The following is a 19,960-nucleotide window of genomic DNA, read 5'->3' on the forward strand; positions in this document are numbered from 1 at the left end:
TGCCAAGGGCACAGTAAACTTAATGCTTTTGTACTTTACATTTAATATTTTTTAAATATGTGCCTGACTATTGCTTCTGAATTCATCTCAAAACAAAACAAAAAAGAAACCAAAACTGGTGTTCTGCTGGGTTACAATGGCTGGTGATAATACCGAGGCATGTTATAGGTTTTGTGCTCAACTCAAACATACAGACACACACCTTTTCTCCGTGGCATTTTTATATCTACGATCCTGTTAATACCTGAGTACTGCTCATCTTTAGGAAATATACTAAGACGCTGTAATTTCATATACAGCAGGAGAACTCAATTTAAACACAATAATCTACTGTCATTTTACTATACAAAGAGGGGGAAGAATATATTAACAACCTATAAAAAGCAGAATGATAAGATACAGGGTTAATTTATATAAATTCACATATACTAAGTTCTATTTGTATCATAGGGCCCTGGATAAGGAAAAAGAAGGAATAATACCGTTCTGGATGGAGCCCAATTGTTCATTAAAATAATCACAAATGAACCAAATTTCAGACATAATTTCCCTCATTTCTATAGCGCACTAACAAGCTTATCTAGAATACATGCCTCCCAATTCAAAACCTCTACCTAAATCATTTTAAATTCAGTGCAGGTGGTTTTCATTTCTACTCACAAGGCTTTGTGCTGAGGCGGGCAGGAGTCGGTGGAGAACGGTTTAAATGTTTGGACTACCTTCATTTCCCAGGAGAGTTTCCTGCCCAATAATGCATAATATATTAGCTGCTCGGCTCGGGAGCCTAAAGAGTGGCATCTTGACTCGCACCACGCAGATCTGAAAGCCACTTCGCAGGAAACGTTGTGGGGAAGAAGAGCAACTTTCCCGTCCCCGTCCGACCGGGCGCGGAGGCGGCCGCGGGGCGAGGGCGAGCGAGCGGCTGCGCCCCCCGCCCGGGCGGCCGGGCTTCCTCCTGCAGGCGGCGCGGCTCCCCCGCCGCCCGGAGCCCCTCCCCGCACGCGGGCGAGCTCGCTCTTTCTTCTCGGGGGCCTCGCGGCCGCTTTCGGGCTCGGGGCTCCGCGGTCCCAGGGCAAAGCTCGGGGTGCAGAGCTGCGGGAGGCCCCGCTCGGGCTCGCGCGGCGCGCTCTCGGCGGCGCGGGCTCGGGGCGCACGGCCGCGGCGGGGACGGCGACCTCCGGAGGGCGGGGGAGGGGCGGCGGGGGAGGGCGGGGGAGGGGGCGGCGGGCTGCGCGCCCCCGGGCCGAGGGGGAGCCCGGGGAAGGTGCTGCGGCCCCCAGAGCCCGGCGGGCGGGAGGGAGCGTCCGGCCGCAGCTGCCGAGCCCGGGGCAGGAGGAGCGGAGCGGGGGAGGAAGGAGACTGCGCGAAGCCGAGGGGAGACCGGGAGAACACCCCATCTGCCCCCGAAGGTCGGGTCTGCAAACCTGCCCCTGAAGGGGGAGTGAAACAAGGGCTGGTCAAGGTGTACCGGGTGGATTTTCCACGGAATCTAGTGTCTTGTAGGTTTTCCTACATGATTAGACTTAGCTTCCTCTTTCTCAACTCTGGTGAAATGGCTTTTGATACAGAAGGAGAAGCTGAATTTCCTCCCGGTGGACTCCTCCGGAGGTATTGGGTTTGTTGAGTGGTTATTTTAAATTTTTAAAGAAGCATTTGGAAGGTTCTTGAACCCCAGTACTGAGAAAACCACCCAGTGTATGAAAGCTCATTATTTTTTTATTGCTTTTATTTTCGTCAAATGATAGCGGCGAGAAGTTGGCACCAAGAGATGTTCAGAACAGTTCTCTACGTAGCACTATTATTTTTAAAGGACCAAATTCGTTTCTTAAAACCAATAAAAGGAGGGATTGGAAGGCTCAGTTACCCAGATGGAAGAAAAGGAGATGCTTTTAAATTCAGACATCACACCTCCGGCATCGCCAACACCGCCGCCATCCCCAGCCCCATAGAATTAGGGAAAGGTGGTGTGTTCTGAAGAAGGGGGACGGGGCCGGGTCGGTGGGCGCCGGGGAAGGCGAGGGAGACGCGAGGAGAGGGAGTTGTGCCGACCTCTGGGGTGAGGACCGAAGCCGAGCTCGGCGGACGCAGGAAGCTCCTTACCTTTCTAAGCCCGGTTTGCACCTGATCTGCCAGAACCGTAAACACTTCGAGGTGCTTAGTGTGCAGCCCACGACGGCCGGATGCTAAACAACTCTTCACGTTCCCTCCCCTTTTTATAAAAAGGCTCAAAAGAATGTTAGTACTGTTCTGCACTCCATGGGCTCCAGAACATCCCGCTTTGTCGCGTAGAGAGACGAAAACCAGGCGCCTAGGTACGCGTATATGTATTTATATATCACTCGGTCGTACACAGACATATGTATATATACGTTTTCTGCAGATAAATCCCAAAGAAAAGCACCGCGGATGCTTCTGCAGGCTGAGAGGACAGGGAAGAGCAAAACTTGGCAAATGAAATGTATCCAAAGATTTGGTGCCTGGAGCCACCTGCTTCGAGATGCAGAATTCCCGAGATAGAGAAGAAAAATACTGAAGATAAAATTAAATACACGTGAAACTGGCACATGCCTAAGAAGCGTGGAAACCAAGAGGACGAGATCCCCGGAGCTCCAGCTGGCCGGCTAAGTGAGCAGTCGCCCGCGACACCCTAGGTGGGGAGGTGCCTGCCACGCGCCCCTGCCCGGCCCCCGCCGCCGCCGCCGCCGCCGCCGCCGCCGCCGCCGCCGCCGCCGCTACCTGTGGACACGCACGCGCGCTCCCCGCGCCGCCCCCGCCCCGCCCCCGCGCCCACCCACGCCAGCCCGCGGGCCCCGGCCCCGGCCTCCGCGCCAAGGTCCGCCCCCGCCTCGGCCGGAGCGGCTGGGGGGCGCGGAGGAGCTGCGAGGCCTGCGGGCGCGGACTCCGGGTGCCCTCGCCGTCCTCGCTCCGGGTGCGCGCCAGGCCTTTCTGGAGCCCCCACCCCTCCCGCGTAGATCTAGCCACCAAACTCCCCGGCCTCCCGCGGACCTCTAGGGAAGCCTGGGTCGCACCCCATTTGGGGGAGTCCTGCAGCGCCCCGCCCCGCCCGAGCCCTGCCGGCGGCCTCCCGCTCCCCTCAGGCTGCACCCACAGCTGCTGCTGCTGAATAGGTGATTTTTTAAAAAATTAATCACAGCTGGTCATTACTGGGTTTTTGTACCACTTGCACATTGTTTACACCTACCCACCTCCTACCAGCTTCTCTCGAATTTTTTACACTGTGAGTTGGAAGACAGGGACCTTGGAACCATTAAACACATTTACTATACTGTCATACACTTACTAGATGCACATACTTTTGCCACATATGTAATTGCCACACGTGTGTACATGTGCATATATACTATTAACACGTGTGATAATCATAACCAGGAAAGAAGCATCCACGAGGAGGAGAATCAGTATGAGAAATCAGTGATACATGAGCTTGAGAAAAAGTAAGGTCAGTTCATGTATAGCTTGGTGTCTAAGATTCAGGCGAAAGAAAGGGGACTGAAAATAACCAACAATTGCAACCACTTGTCCTTAGGAATTACTCTCTCGTTACTTAAGAACAGCAAGTAAGAAACCTGATATTCCAACCTGTCTGATCTGATTTTTTGAAAATGATCCTAAATATTCCTGAATAGGGATTCAGTACCACATTTTCTTGACACTGCTTTACAATTCAGTCTATCTTCTTCCTTTTAAAAAAGCAAATGTCTAGGTTATTGTTGACAAATCCAGTTATTACATAATGCCCCCAAGAAAATAAAATTTTATGGTTAAGTCATGTTATTAGACATTTGGCAGCTGGTCCACTCTGCCTAAGTTTGTCTAATTCAACAACATTAAAGCTTTTGAAACTTCTCTGGAATGTCCTAGGAACGTTGAAAAGAATGTATCTATTCCAATATCACTAAAAGTACTTAATTGAATCTTTTAAGTTTAATGAAACTATGCAATTAAGGTAACTTGATGTGCAATATGGTCATAATAACTGCAGAATCAAACTTTTATAAAAGAAATAGGAAGATTAGATAAAGCTATCCATTATAAATAACATAATGTTTTATATACTCTTGCATCTCAAGCCTGTGAGCAGCACCTCTAACTGAGCTTAACACTAGAAGCCTAAATGTTATGACCAGAACATTTTTCAATTCCAATGTTAATTTAATTTATTTTAATTTAATTTTTGCAATACTGGGAATTGAACCCAGGAACATTCTACCTCTGAGCTAAACCCCCAGCCCTTTGTTTTTAATTCTTTATTTTGAAACAGAGTCTCACTAAGTTGCAGAGCACCTCACTAAGTAGCTGAGGTTGGCCTCGAATTTGCAATCCTTCTGCCTCAGTCTCTCAAGTACTGGGATTACAAGCATGTGCCACCATACTGGGCTTCAAGATTAATTTTAAATTGTTTCTACTGTGTTTTGTCTCATTATTCTTGCTATAGATACACTTCATCAGCTGGACATTTTTACCTCATTTTCATGAGTTAGTCTTACTAAAATTTCAAGAATTTTAGCAAAATAGAATTGTCGAACCTGGACATGGTAGTGCATGCTTGTAATCCCAGCATTCAGGAGGCTGAGACAGGAGAATTAAGGTTTGCGGACAGCCTCAGCTACTTAGTGAGACCCTTTGCAACTCAGTGAGACCCTGTTTCAAAAAATATAGACTAAAAACCATAGGACAGGGGTTGTAGCTCAGAGGTAGAATGCCCCTGGGTTCCATTCCCAGTACCGTAATAATAAAATAATAATAATAATAATAATAATAATAATAATAATAAATCGACTAAAAATAGGTCTGGGGCTGTAGCTCAGAGGTAGAATGCCCCTGGGTTCCATTCCCAGTACCGCAAAATAAATAAATAAATAAATAAATAAATAGACTAAAAAATAAGTCTGGGGGTGTAGCTCAGAGGTAGAATGTCCCTGGGTTCCATTCCCAGTACCACAAAAAATAAATAAATAAAAATAAAAATTGTCATCACACAAACAGCATTTATCATAATCTGCCTACTGTTAAAGGAGCTAAAGTCCTATTCCCTATTTTTCTCCATTTTCTATATCAAACCCCTCAAGAAGACAAACCCATCCCTTATCATTTGATCTCAAAAGCAATGAAATAGAAGCAATTTTGCTTCTATTTCTTTCTTCTCTTTCTCTTTCTTTTGTTCTTTCTTTTTCTTTTTCTAGAATCAGATTGCCTGAGTTTGAGTCCTAGATGATGGGCACTTAATTTGTTAACATGCCTGGTGTATGTTACTTAAACTCCTTAAACCTCAAATTCCACCTCTGCAGAATGGAGATAATAATAGTACCTATCTTGTAGCATCATGAGGATTATCCAAAATAGTGCTGTAAAACACTTGGCACAGGAGTTAAGTAATTCTTCGGTATTTTTATTTTTAGTATCTATGATATGATTTCTCTTCTGATTCAAATACCAATATAAGTGAGGGAATTTGGGTTACTGTTAAAAACTGATCACAGCGTTCTGTTGCAGTATATCCTGTTCACAACCTGGAAGCCATTACTGATTTGGTAGTGATTTCCTAGACCCTTCCTGCTTACTTTTTTTCTTATAGTTTAATTTCAATATCTTACTAATTAATTTAGCAGAAAAGGTCTTATGAAACCTGAATGATGAAGCAGAAAAGAAAATATTAAACATGTGAATGGGTATGAAGACATCAATAGGATGTGGGGAAGTGGATTCGACTCATATTGCAGATCCTGTGCCCTTCTGGGTTGTGGCTAAACTGTGCTTAAGCTTACTGCCTCACATCCATGTCAAGTGTTGCTTACAAAAATACTGGAACTCTCTGTGAAGTAAAAAAGAACTATGAAATTTCCCCAAATGTATCAGTTCATCTGCAGATTTGGACAGTCTTCAGTATAATGTATATGAAAATATTAGCATTTTTATGAAAATACTTAGAGTCTTGGTTTCAGAATCTACCTTTTGAGTGGGAGTGGGGAAAATTCACTAGAGAATAAGAAAAATCAAGTTTAGAAATACACACTCATAATTACTATGATATTAAAATTTATCCTCCCAGAAATGAAAATAAAAGTATTGGAAAGTTATGTTTCAGTATTATAAATATTTTATTTTCTAGACACCTTAACACAGTAGTATGCAGACTCAGTGTGCTTTCAGTCCAGCAAGTGATTAAGTGGGAAGATTTTATTTTTTGCCCATATAATTATATATGTAAAGGAAATAACATGTTTTCTTAAAGAAAAAGCAAGAATATTACTCATTCTTTGGAAAATTCCAAAGACTCACAGCAGGAAATTAGCACTTTTTCCCCAAGGAGCTTAGGAAGAAAAAGTATTAATAAAATGATATGCTTAGATAAAATTTTGCTGCAAATTTCATCATAAATTATATGTGTTTTACTTTAAATGGGTTAACTATAAATAATACACTGAGAAAATTTATAGAAGCAATGACAGCTCATATTTCTACTTTGAAAGAAACAAATGACAGAGCTGAATAATCTGTTGAGCTGTGGCCTTGCCAAGTAGACCACCTACATAGCTTCCTGGCAGTGTTTCGCTTTTACCTGGACAAAATATATAGATATTGTTAATGCTAACATTACAGAGTGCGACTTCTAAAACAACTACCTACTAATTTGCATCTCCTATCATGAAATTGCAGTCTATCTTGTGTGTTACCTTTATTTTTGGATCTTTTGTTTCCCATATCTTTCTTATACCAAATATTTCTCAACCAGGAACTGTGTAGTTACATTCCTCTCTCTCTCCAGGCCTCTCTTTCTCCCCTCCTGATAGCCACAGGGCTCTTTCCTCATTCATATGGGTCTGTGTTCAGATATGACCGTCAAAAGAAGATTTTCCTGACTCTATAAAATAGCATTCTCATTGTTTTCCTTATTTTATATTTACCTCAAAGTATTTATTATAACCTGGTTACATTTATTTTCCCTATCATAAGGTAAATGACATAAATTCAGGAACTTAAATAAATCTCTTTTGCATACTTTTTATGACAAACACCTAGAAATGTGCCCTATCCATTGTAGTGTTTTATAAATAGATGATTGAATTAATTAATATCAATTTCAGGGACATGATATTACATACTCTTTCTAACTTTAGCCAATAATTGAGCATAAAAGCATAAGAATTTGCTCAAATGTTCTTGAAAGATAATGTTTTAAAATGCATCTTACTTAAAATACATTAAAGCTATAATTATAGGACATGTGCCCCACTTTTTTGAGATAATATTTAGAATGAGCATATATTAACTCCAAATGTGTTCATAAAAATGATATCATACTTTCAAAGATACTTTTTCATATAAAAGCCAATGATACTTTATTATATATGACTTAGATTCTACATTCGCTCATTTCCCAGAGCTTTACTATTTTAAACCATCAATCAAGGTGCTGTTCTTTTTCTTAGATTCTAAAATTTTTGGTAATTATTTAAAATTTTGAAATTTATAAAAGAATTTAAATATATTTTTAATTTTTTTGTGGTACTGAGGGTGGAACTCAGGGGCTTTTCTCCCTTTCGGCTATACTCCCAGACTATTTTATACTTTATTTGGAAACAGGATCTCACTAAGTTGCTGAGAGCCTCACTAAGTAACTGAGGCTGGCTTTGAACCTGTGTGATCCTCCTGTCTCAGCCTCCCAAGCGCTGGGATTACAAGCGTGCACCACCATGCCTGGTTTAACTCTAATATCCTATTTACAGTGTACTAAGCATATAGCTCGTAAATCAGTATTATTTTATAGGTTTATGTGTGCTGATAAAAGTTCTATATAGTTTCAACCACATTTAAGTCCTACACATTTGTATTTACATGCAGAATCCAGTACATTTCTGGAATGTAATTTAGTAAATGTGTTCCTACTTAGTAATACTTTGAGGGCCTTTCTATACTTATTATTGCATTATTAAAAGATCAAAACGACTATGAGACATGGTCCCTTCTCACTTGAAGTGAGATGGGCTATACCTGGTGCCCTTATGCACAACACCAAAAGACTTTCTAGGGAAGGACATTCTAAGGAGAGGAGTAACACACACACAGGCAAGAGCTCAAGAAAGTTGGAAAAAAAATGTGTTCTTAAAGGACAAGTGGTACAAGAAGCATGGGGAATGACATAAAGATTGACAAGAAAAGAGTTTATGGGTAAAAAGGGCCAAGTAATGAGGGGAATTGTATGTCAGACAATGAAGCTTAGACCTAACCCTTTGGGCAGGATCAGTGGAGAGCTTCAAGCAAAGAAGTAGTATGATCATGGTTGCCTTTTATAGAAGGATTTCACCAGTAGCATGAGGAATGGTTTGAGGAATAAGAGGGTAAACCAAAGGCATGAAAGCTAGTTATAAAATTACTGCAACAGTATACAGAAGAGGGGCAATACCTGACAACAACAAAGAAATTAATACTATCATGTTACTACCTATTTCAAAATGTTTACATTAACAAAATAGAGTCAATGTACAAAACAAACAGTGCAAGTGAACAAAAAGAGCAGTCAGAATTGAGAGAAGGAAAAGATCAAGAACTGATTGAGGCCAGGCGTGGTGGCGCATGCTTGTAATCCCCGCGCTTGGGAGGCTGAGACAGGAGGATCTTGCAGGTTCAAGCCAGCCTGGCTGGCTTAAGGGACCCTGTTTAAAAAAAAAAAAAAAAAAAAAATATATATATATATATATATATATATATATATATATATATATATATATATAGTATCTGGGAGTATAGCCCAGAGGTAGAAGGGTTTCCAGGAAAAAGAACTGACTGAAATTCAGTACATATTTGTTTTGAAGGCATAGATGAATAAATGAAGGAACTGGAGTAAAAGAATAAACAGAGAAAGCATATATATTTAGATCATCTAAGAAGAACTTAGATTAGGCTCTTGACTAGAAAAGGTAGTAACAGTAAAGAAAAAGTATGTATATATTGTATTACATAAATAACAAATTTATATGTTATATATTTGAACTAAATATATTTATACTTATTTATTTAAAGGAGAGTTAAGATTGTTTGAATAAACACAAAGTAGGGTATATTAATTTCATTTTTTTTAAAAAGTGGATAGATGAAGATTTGGGTCCACAAAAGGATCCAAAGGAGGAGAATGAGATCTAGAAATTAAATTGAGTTCAAAGTCAACTCTTTTATGAAAAAAGTAGATTTAACACAAAAGATCAGGAAAATGCTTGTATTTAAACAACTGGCTTAAATTTAAAATGGTAAAGATTTAGTTCAGAGTGGAATTCCCTTTGTAAAGAATAACTGCATTTTGTAAGTATGTTCAATTATAATTTATGGACTACATTAAAGTAACAAACTACTTCCTTATACAGTATCAAGTGCTTATTTCTTAATAATCTACTTCAGTTAAAAGTGTAAAAGTGTTCTTTCAGTCATTTGTATATAGAGATATTAAGTATCTCTTACAGTATTAAGAAATCAATATAAATATTTAATGCAAAGGAAACAAGAGATGATTTAAGTATCTTGAGATTCAAGCTGGAGATAATTGCCCTTCCTAATTTTCTCAGTTTTAAAGAAATAAGAATACTATATTTGCTACATAAAATAATAGTTACCATTTTTAAATTCATGAAATAGAGTATTACATGCCTGAAGTAGCAAGCTTATATTTATTTCAGTGCTTTCACAATGGAAAATGTATCCAAATAACTTGGTATCTGTGATGCAGTAATAGAAAGACTTCACTTTAAACCCACATTTTATGTTATTATTTCTGTTTAAGTAACAGCCACTTAGAGGTATTTAAAATGTTTGATAAAGTGCTAAATATTTGGTCCTCTAGGTACAGGAATGTTCCTTTTAGAAATATTCCCTAATATGAACTCTCTTTTGTAATGATTGCCCGTGGAAAGAAGAGCCAGTAGAATGTGGCTCTAACGTGGTTACACATGATAAACAAGGTACAAGAGCTATGTCAGGATTCTTGGTCACATCTCATTTTCAAAGACCCCAAACAGATCTCCTTCCTTTCATACCTTGTTAAATAATTCAAATATGGCCCTCTCTATCTCTATATTTTCCCAATAAAATTAAACATATAGAGGAGTGGGGCGTTTGGGAATAATGTCCCCCCAAGAACTCACATAAAAGCTCATTTTCCACTAAACCCCTCGCGTGCCCTTCTGATAGAGTTAATGGTTTGTATATTTTCACCATTACTTATTTTACTCACTTACCTCTGTTTTTCTTTCCTGAATCACTCCATTTGTAAATACTTTCTTCCTTTTATCTTTTTTTTTTTTTTTTGTGTGTGTGTGTGTGTGTGTGTGTGTGTGTGTGTGTTACTGGGGTTCCTAGAAGCCCTTCTACCTCTGGGCTGGGCTACACTCCCAGACCTATTTTATACTTTTTTATTTAGAATCAGGGGCTCTTCAGCCAGCAAGTCTGGCTTCGAACCTGCGCAATCCTCCTGTCTCTGTCTCTAAAGTGCAGGGATTACAAGCGTGCCCCCACCATGCCCGGCTCCTTTTATCTTTTCCAATCCAATAGTCTCAAGTCAAGAGAGAGGAGAGAGAGAGAGAAAGAGAGACTGATTTTGATGGAAAGTTCAGCTTAAATGTCTTGTCTTCCTTGAAACTCCCTTTTTCATCAAGATGAAGGTAATATGCTGTCTTCTCTGGCACTTCATCTGCTCTATACTTATTGCAGGCATTGCTATATATGGCTTACAATAATTTTATCTATGTGTCTCTCATCTACCTTATTTTTAAGAAGCTGTTTTAATTTGTTAGAGTTCTTGGAACATGGGTTATTTTGCACATGGAAGTGCATATAAACATTTTGGAATGAATGAATGAAAATGAATTTGTGTGAGAAAACCAGTTAAGAGGTCATTGAAGCATTCATTGGTCACACCATGCTAGGTCATACCATTTATACTGCTACCATCCCACACTGCACACCATGGAGTGAGACTAGAAAAAGATGCAGCTACTCAGAAACAGAACTGAGAGGGCATTGAGAGGCAGGCACAGGGGAGTAAGCATGAGGGATTGCCTCCAGATTTCTTGCTTGAGAAAATGAGCAGGCGATTGTACTATTTACTATGACATAAAATTCTGGAATAGTAGCAGCTTGGGGAAAATAATTTTGTTTGGATGTATTGAATTTTAGGTGCCTCTAAGATCTAAGTGGAGAGGAGAGAAAAAATTACTACACAGTTGGTTGCAGATATGGAGTACATATATTGTGGATATATGTTTGAAAATTATCAACATACACATGGTGGTTGAAGCTATGTGAGGGAATGGATGAGATCAATTATGAAGAGTATATAGACAAGATAATAAGGGCTCAGACACACCAGAGAAACTATATAATTATAGAGTCCAGATAAAAAGTTATTTGTGGAGACTTATTAGTAGCCAAGGAAAGTAAAAGTGAAAAGCATGGTGAGTGGGATCAGAATTAGTGTTTATTGTGACATTGGTGGCACCTCAGTGTAAACAGTGTGGGATTTCATGGCTGAAGCCAAACAAATTTAGGTGTGTTCAATAGGGAATGAGAGGAGAAGACACATAATAGCAATTATGAAAAACTCCTTCAAGAAGTTTAATTATAAAGGGAAGGATAGAGATACATATATTTGTAGCTAAAACGGGAAATTGGATTAGAAGAGGTGTTTTGATTATTGGTTTTTAGTTTTTATTATTGCAGAGTGATTTTTGAAGTGATTTTGAAGTGATTATTGAAGTGATTTAAAAAACCTAATAGAAAGGATCAGGTTGATGGTAACAGAAAGATGAGAACAGAGTTATTGGCAACACTGAAGACCTTGGAAACTAAAGTTGAGGAAGGAAACTGCCCTTGTAAGAGAGAGAGGAAAAATATAAATAAACTTGTTGATTAGGTGATTACCTGATATTTTTATTATTTCATGACATAAAATTAAAGGTCATGTTTGTGTGTGTGTGTGTGTGTGTGTGTGTGTGTGTGTGTGTGTGTGGTGTTTTAGAGGAGTACCAAAGGCTTGAAATGATCTATATTTAAAACATCAAATATAAATACATTTCTATATGTATATATAAAATAATTAAAATTTAAATTAAATATAATGTCATTAAAAGGTCCTTAAAATTCCCTTTGTGTGTGTGAATGGATTTGACCATTGATTTATGGATTTAGGTTTATAGAGTTGGTGATAAAAATCCTGCTGCAACAATTTGTAACAGCCAAAATATGGAACCAACCCAGGTCCCCATCAACAGATGAAAGGATTGCAAAACTCTGGGAAATACACACAATGGAATTCTACTCAGCCATAAAGAAGAACAAAATCATACCTTTTGCAAGAAGATGGAAAGTCCTGGAGAGCATTATGTTAAGTGAGACCAGCCAAGCACAGAAGGAGAAGGTACATATGTTTCCTCTAATATGCCCAAACTAGGAAACACAAAGGATACCAGTGGGACTCCTGATAATGGAGGGGAAATACCAGCAAAGCTTGAATGGAAAGATAGAGGAGGAGGAAGGCTGAACTTGATTAACGAGGGTCCACATCTGAATATATGTAAAATTATGAATATGGCATGGTTACCCGGGACAATCATTGTTTCATTGCTGGGAGGGGGGAAGGGAAAACAGGGGCAGGAGGGGGGAGAGGGCATCAAGTATAGTTTAAATGTATACCATTTATGTTCAATAAAAATTTTTAAAAATAAAAATAAATAAAAATAAAAATCCTGATGCAAAATGGCTATGGTCTGGACAGCTGTTATACAGAGAGTAAAAGTTTAGTGCAAAAAGAATAAGACTATGACAGCTTAGGTCTAATTTTTACACTCAGCCCTTGGAATAAAAAACTGAATGCAAAGGCAGACCTATGTTCCACTTAACTTTGCAAAACATCCACACAATAATAATGATAATAATAATAACAACAACAGCATTCATCAAGAGCTTTCTAGGTATCAAAACATCATTATAAGCTCTTTACATGAACTGCATGATAATTTTCAGAAATAAGTACTGTTTGGTATCTCTACTATACAGATTAGAAAACTCAGACAGTGTAAAGAACTTGAAAAAGTTTGAGGAGTCATGAAGTACAACATGACTAGTGATTTAAGGGTATGGCATATATATTTACATATAATATATACACTCATTAGTTTTGGTAAAATTCTATATGTTACAATTAACTATAAACTATTAGCTATGTACAGCTATCCAAATTTATTAACTAAATAGAAGTTTAAAACTGATTTGGCCTGGATTTCCAGTCAAAATGGCAGTGGAGGTTCAAAGAGCTCTTCTCCACATCAACTTCCATCAGTAACAATTTTTTCTTTTTAAAAATAATGAAGCAAGTGCCGGGCGTGGTGGCGCTCGCTTGTAATCCCCGTGCTTGAGAGGCAGAGACAGGAGGATCGCACAGGTTCGAATCCAGCCTCGCTAGCTTAAGAGAACCTAGTTCCAAATAAAAAATATAAAAATAGGTCTGGGAGTGTAGCCTGGAGGTAGAAGGGTTTTCAGGAACCCCAGTACCACCAAAATAATAATAATAATAATAATAATAATAATAATAATAATACAGAATAGTTATGGTTAAATATATGTGTCAGTTTGACTGAGAGAGGAGGTGCTGAGCATCTCCTCAGCACTATTGTTTAGCAGTATTTGGTTAAACATTACTCTGGGTGTGTCTGTGAGGGTGTTTATGATGAGATCAATATTTGAATTTGTAGACTGAGTAAAGCAAATTGATCTCCCCACTGCAGGTGGGTATCATCCAGTCTAATCAACTGGAGGTCTGACTGGAACAAAAAGGTTGAATAGAAAGGATTCTATCTCTCTTTCCAACTGTTTTTGTGCTATGACATTAGTCTTCTCTTTAGAATCTGTACTTGGGCTGGAACTCAATACCATCAGTTTCCCTACTTCTCAGGCCTTTCCACTCTGACAGAATTGTACAGTGGACTCCACTGAAAGAATTGCCAACTTCAGATCTTGAGAGTTTTTTGCCTTTATAATTGTTGAAGTCAGCTTCACATTTTAAATCTCTCATGTATGCTACCAAGCCAAACATCTTAAACACACACACACACACACACACACACACACACACACACACATATATATATATATATATATATATATATATATTCTATTGGCTCTACTTTTTCACCCAATTATCATACTCAAAGATGAGATTAAACATTTCTACTGACCTGAAATAGAAGAAAGAAGCTACAGGTCTTTTTGCTTCTATTCTAGAAGAACTTAATAGCCCATGAAAGAGTCAACTGATACAAATACAAGACACAAAAAGCATTCTACACATAGTTGAGGACTGGAATGAGGCTCCATTACGATATCAGAAGTTAGGACCCCTTGAGAAGCCAGGATGGGTGGATTGCAGGCTCAAGGACCGCCTTAACAACTTAGACCCACAGCAATTTAACAAGACCCTGTTTCAGAAACAAAAAATATAGCCAGGCATGGTAGTGCAAAAACTGTAATCCCAGTACTTGGGAGGTGGAGACTAGAAGAATAGCAGGTTCAAGACCAGCCTCATCAACCTAAGGAAACTCTGGTTTGGTGTTGTTGTTGCTGTTTGTTTGCAGCCTGGGGATAGGCCCAGGGGCATTCTACCTTCAAGTTACACCCCCAGGCCTATTTTTATTCTTTATTTTGAAACAGGTTCTCACTGAATTGCAAAGTGCCTCACTAAGTAGCTGAGGCTGTCTGTGAACCATGATTCTCCTGTCTCAGCCGCCCAAATGCTGAGATTACAAGTGTGTGCCACCATGCGCAGCTAGGAGACCCTGTTTTCAAACTTTTTTTAACAAAAAGAAATGGGGGTATAGCTTGAAGATAAAATGCCCCTAGTTTCGATTCCCAATACCAGAAAAAAAGAAAATGTGCTAGCAGTGAGAGCTAATAAAAATGATAACTTATGCTTAGATCTGCTCTTTTAGCAGGAAAAGAGACTACTATGGAGCTTGAACATGGGCCAGGTCTCTCACTTATTTTGGAAATGTTATGTGGAATTTCATTGCATGTGTGACAGAGAGATGAGAGCGAGAGAGAGCGAGAGAGAGCTAGAGAGAGAGAGAGAGAGAGGGAGAGAGAGAGGATGAATACGAATCAATCAAAAATGTTGAAAAACTATTATTGAGAAAGTCAATTAACAAAAATTGCATTCCTAGATATGAATTTATTTCCAGCAAACTAAAAATAACAGAGCAAGTTAAAAATCATTTTAACATCAGTATAATATTGCCAAAAAAGCAGAGGAAGAAATGGTACTCATAATAAATAAAAATTAGGAGAAAATATTCCACAACTAGTTGTTAATCAAGAAAAGGAAAATAAGAAATCCTGGAAGGAAGTTAAACTACTAAAAATACCTAAGACATAAAGAAACTCTAGAGAAGATCAAGTCAATGATAGTATTGATAGCCTAATCCAAAATGTAGCAGAGAAATATGATAATTTTTAAATATTAAGATAAGCTACAGACTCTGATACTTCTCCCTAAGGCTAAAGGTAAAATGATGGAAAAAGATTTTTCATGCAAATGGAGACTGAAAACAAGCAAAGGTAGCAACCTTCATCTGACAAAACAAAGAAGTTAAAACATATAAGAGACAAAGCAGGTCACTTTAAAAGAACAATCCAATAAGAAAATGTAATTCATGCCCCAAATGTGGCTGCACTCACTTTTATAAAACAAACTCTTTAGACATTAAGCCTCAGATATACCCAAATACAATAATATTGTGAGACTTCAACACACCACTCACACTACATCAATTTTCCAGGCAAAAGTTAAAACTATCCAGACCTAAAGAACACTATAACCCAAATGGATCTAATGAACATATACAGAATATTTCAATCAACAACAGCTGAATACACAATCTTCTTAGCTGCTCATGGAACCTTCTCCAAAATAGACCACATTCTGGGCCACAAAGCAAGTACCAACAAATTCAAAACTTATAAATTTAATCATCTTTAGCAATCAGAGAAATGAAAATTCAAACTACACTGAGATTCCATTTTACTCCAGTTAGGATGGCAATCATCATGAATACAAACAATAATAAATGCTGGGGAGCTTGTGGGGATTAGGAACTCTAACTCACAGTTAGTGAGGCTGCAACTAGTATAGCTGCTTTGGAAATCAGTGTTGAGATTTTTCTAAAGATTGGAAATGGAACTACCATTTAACTCAGTGATAGTGCTCCTGGGCATCTGCCTAAAGGAAATGAAATCAGAATATTATGCAGAACTGTATATCCATGTTAATAGCACAATATACAATAGTCAAACTATGGAACCTGCCTAGATATCCATCAACAGACAAATGGATCACAAAATTTTGGTCTATATACACAATAAAATTTTACTCAGTCAAAAGCAGAACAAAAGTAGACTATCTGCAGGAAAATGGATGAAACTTGAGAATTTTATACTAAGAACAAGATGTATATTCTCTCTTTTATGTGGCAGCTATAGAGAATTCAGAAATAAGGGCAACATCAGATAGAGGAACAGCTATTACAGGGAAGTGACTGAGTTTGACTAGGGAACAGAGGAAAAAGAAGACTTTTTGAGAACAATTTTTATTGAGCATTGTAGTCATAGATCTTAATGGAATGCAAGATGGTGAAGACATATATGCACACATCACCCAATTAGCCATTACCCAATTCCTGTCCCATTTTCTCCCCTTCCCTCATCTTTGACTTAATGATTGATATTGGTATGCTTGTTAATGTACATCGTGTGCATTAGAGAATTTCTCTCTTCCCCCCTCACATGCCCTCATGTCGCCTTATTTTCTCGAATCTCCTTCTTCATCTAGAGTTCCTCCTATGACCCATTTTCTCCCTAGCTTCCACATATTAGGGAGAGCATCCATTTTGTTATTTTTTGTGACTGACTAATCTCACTTAGCATAAGGTTCTCCAGTTCCATCTATTTTCCTGTAAATGACATAATTGTGTTTTTCTTTATGGCTGAGTAAAATTTTGTTGTGAATATATCCCATAGTTGTGTTATTCATTAATCTGTTGAGAAAAAGGATATTGAAAGAATTCATAACAAAAATAATACCATGAACATATACAAAATTGCCAATTCCAATTTCAAAGATTTGCAGGGTGAGTGTGGGAGCCCAGTGAGGTGGGCAACAGAGTTATGTACATGTATCTTTCTAACACTCTTTACCCCAATATGACTTAAAATTATAATGCACCCAATAGAAAATAATAAAAAAGAAAACAATGAATTTTATCACACTAAATCGAAAGAGAATCTATTTCCTCTTTTTGTTTAAATGTGCCCATACAAATAGCTTTTGCCTGCTTTGTAAGCTCTTTAGTGGTTGCTCTGGGATTGTGGAAAGCATAGCACATACTTCATGGAAATTTTTTTTAAGTAATTTGTCTATGTGGAAATTTATGAAAAACAAAGGATTAACATTATGATAACAGAACATAGGGACTTTTAGGAGTCAAACACCATGTCTAAAATATCTTTGTGTGTGGTTTTCTCTGGACACTCACTGCTAGGAGGCAGAAGGAAGGCAGCAGCTTAATCCTAGGCCATTTTTATTTACCTCCTCGCCATCCAGTGCTGCCATCTGCTGACATCTGTAGACATCTGTACCCCAGGCTTGTGAACCATTTCAGGTCTGAACAGAAATTATTTTAGTGGTAGCAAATTCTCAGACTCCCTGGATAGAGTCCTTACATTCAGTCCTTGAAGGCTTAATCATTGGTATTTCTATAATGTGTAGCTATCCCATCGCCTGGAAAATCCTTGGATTTAAGAAGATTTTTTTTTTTCCCAAAGCTCTCAAAGATGCCTGGATTGGGGTCACAAACTGCCTGGGAATGGACTTCCTGCTCTGCATCTGCTCTGTGCCTTCGATCCTGAGCCCTTTCAAATTGTAATTTGCCATCAAAAGGCAGTTTATTATGCTTTCTAGCAGGAAGAGGGCAGTTTGGTCCATTTCTGTTCAACAGAAGTTTATTCACATTTCCAGGTTGAGTCCAAACACACACTCTCTATTTCTGCACAGAAAACATGAAATGCAGATTACTTGATTGTAGATTACTAGATTGTAGCATCATCAGTTACCTGGGTTGTGATGCTTAGTTGTTTGTGCTCATTTTCTGTAGGCTACATGCAGAAATGATTTATGTAAAAAAAAAAAAAGTAAAGAGAGAAAGTCAATTGGCTGTAAGTATGTAGATTTGTTTCTGAGTGTTCTATTTTGCTCCATTGGTCTATGTGTCTGTTTTTGTGCCAATACAAAAAAAAAAAAAAAAAGAAGAAGAAAGAAAGAAAGAAAGAAAGAGAAAAGAAAGAGAAAAAAGAAAAGAAAATACCACCAAGTATTAGAGTCATGATTTAATGAATATTTTAAATGACTTTCTGATCTCTGTGTCTATTTGAATCCTGACAGTATTCTTTCAACAATCACATGGTTTAGCCTATATTTGCTCATAAATATAATTTATTCTATTACTGAGTTTAGGTCAGACCTTCAAGTTTATTCACAGATAACCACTATTGTGTAGTATAGGTAGGTGTAATGTATTTCAAGTAATGACTGAGGTATCTATTCATCATAAAACTTCTGGTTCCACTCTGGATCTAATGAATCACATATGCTTTTGAATAGGGCTTATAAAACTGCCTTTCCAAAGCACTACACAGGCCTTGAGATTCCTTAGTTTTTAGCACAGGAATGGAAATGTGTATTGTATATACTTGTTGAAAGTATTGTACACAAACTACAAGGTATAACTTCAGATACATAGTAAGCACTCAACAAAGTGTAGCTATTACTATAATTGTGATACATAGTAGAATAGACACGTATCCATTTATTCACTGAGTACCGATGTATGTAACAAAGACTGTGCTATGTTCTAATGATACAAAAAAAAACAACACTGACTTCAAACAGATTAGTATATAACATGAAAAATTATACAGCATTGTAATTAATTATGTTTGGAAAGACTGAAAGAAAATAAATAAATGATGATTTGAAATAAAATAGTTGGAGATATCTTCATGTACACAAAGAGGAAGAATGCTACTCAGAGTCATAAAAATCTTCTGGATTAAGCCAAATCTGTTACTTGTTTTGGTGATTAGAAGGTGACATCAAGTCTTAGACAGATATGACAGAAAAATGATTCAGAGAGTTAAAATAAATTCTTATAAGGAAGAAAAGTGATTCAACTATAAAAGCGTAATAGAGTTCCCAAGTGGTGCTGAGGAGTTGGTTCATGATGGACACCAATTTCATTTTTTTTAAATATCTTAATTGTGTGGGGGGAACAAAGCCTTTTAGTTGGTTCACTTAGGTTTGTAGACTGTCCAGGCAAATGACAAAGGGATTCTGATTTTGATAAAGGGTGATGAAGATTACGGACTATGGACTCTGCACTAGATACAGAGGTGTGGGTGGGTCATGAGGTGATGAACATCTTCCATGTGAGAATTCCATAGAGCGAGTGCTGTTCTCAGGACAGAGCCAGATTTTAGCTAGTAAAAGAAAGTTGATAGAATATTCTGAGAAAAGACCCAGAAAATAAAGTAACATTTTGATCATGAAGCACTAAGGCCTCAGGGAAAGGAAGGAATAAAAGAAAAGATAAGAGAATAATATACTTTAGTGTATTTTCCCATATGTAGAAGAAAAGAAAATGAAAGATGTGTAGACCACAGCCTCATATGACAAAACAGCACAGTTGGGAAGAGTGGTTCAGCGTTCACCATTATATACTTTGATCCTTTGTATGACTGAAGACATTTCAACCTACCTGATTTCTATAGCCCCAGCTAAAAGCCTAGAACATAAGCATAGATATAGGTATTTCCACTCCCCATCATCTGTCTTTTACACATTTAACAAGGT

Source organism: Muscardinus avellanarius, assembly GCF_963383645.1.
Source record: "Muscardinus avellanarius genome assembly, chromosome: 5".
NCBI lineage: Eukaryota > Metazoa > Chordata > Mammalia > Rodentia > Gliridae > Muscardinus > Muscardinus avellanarius.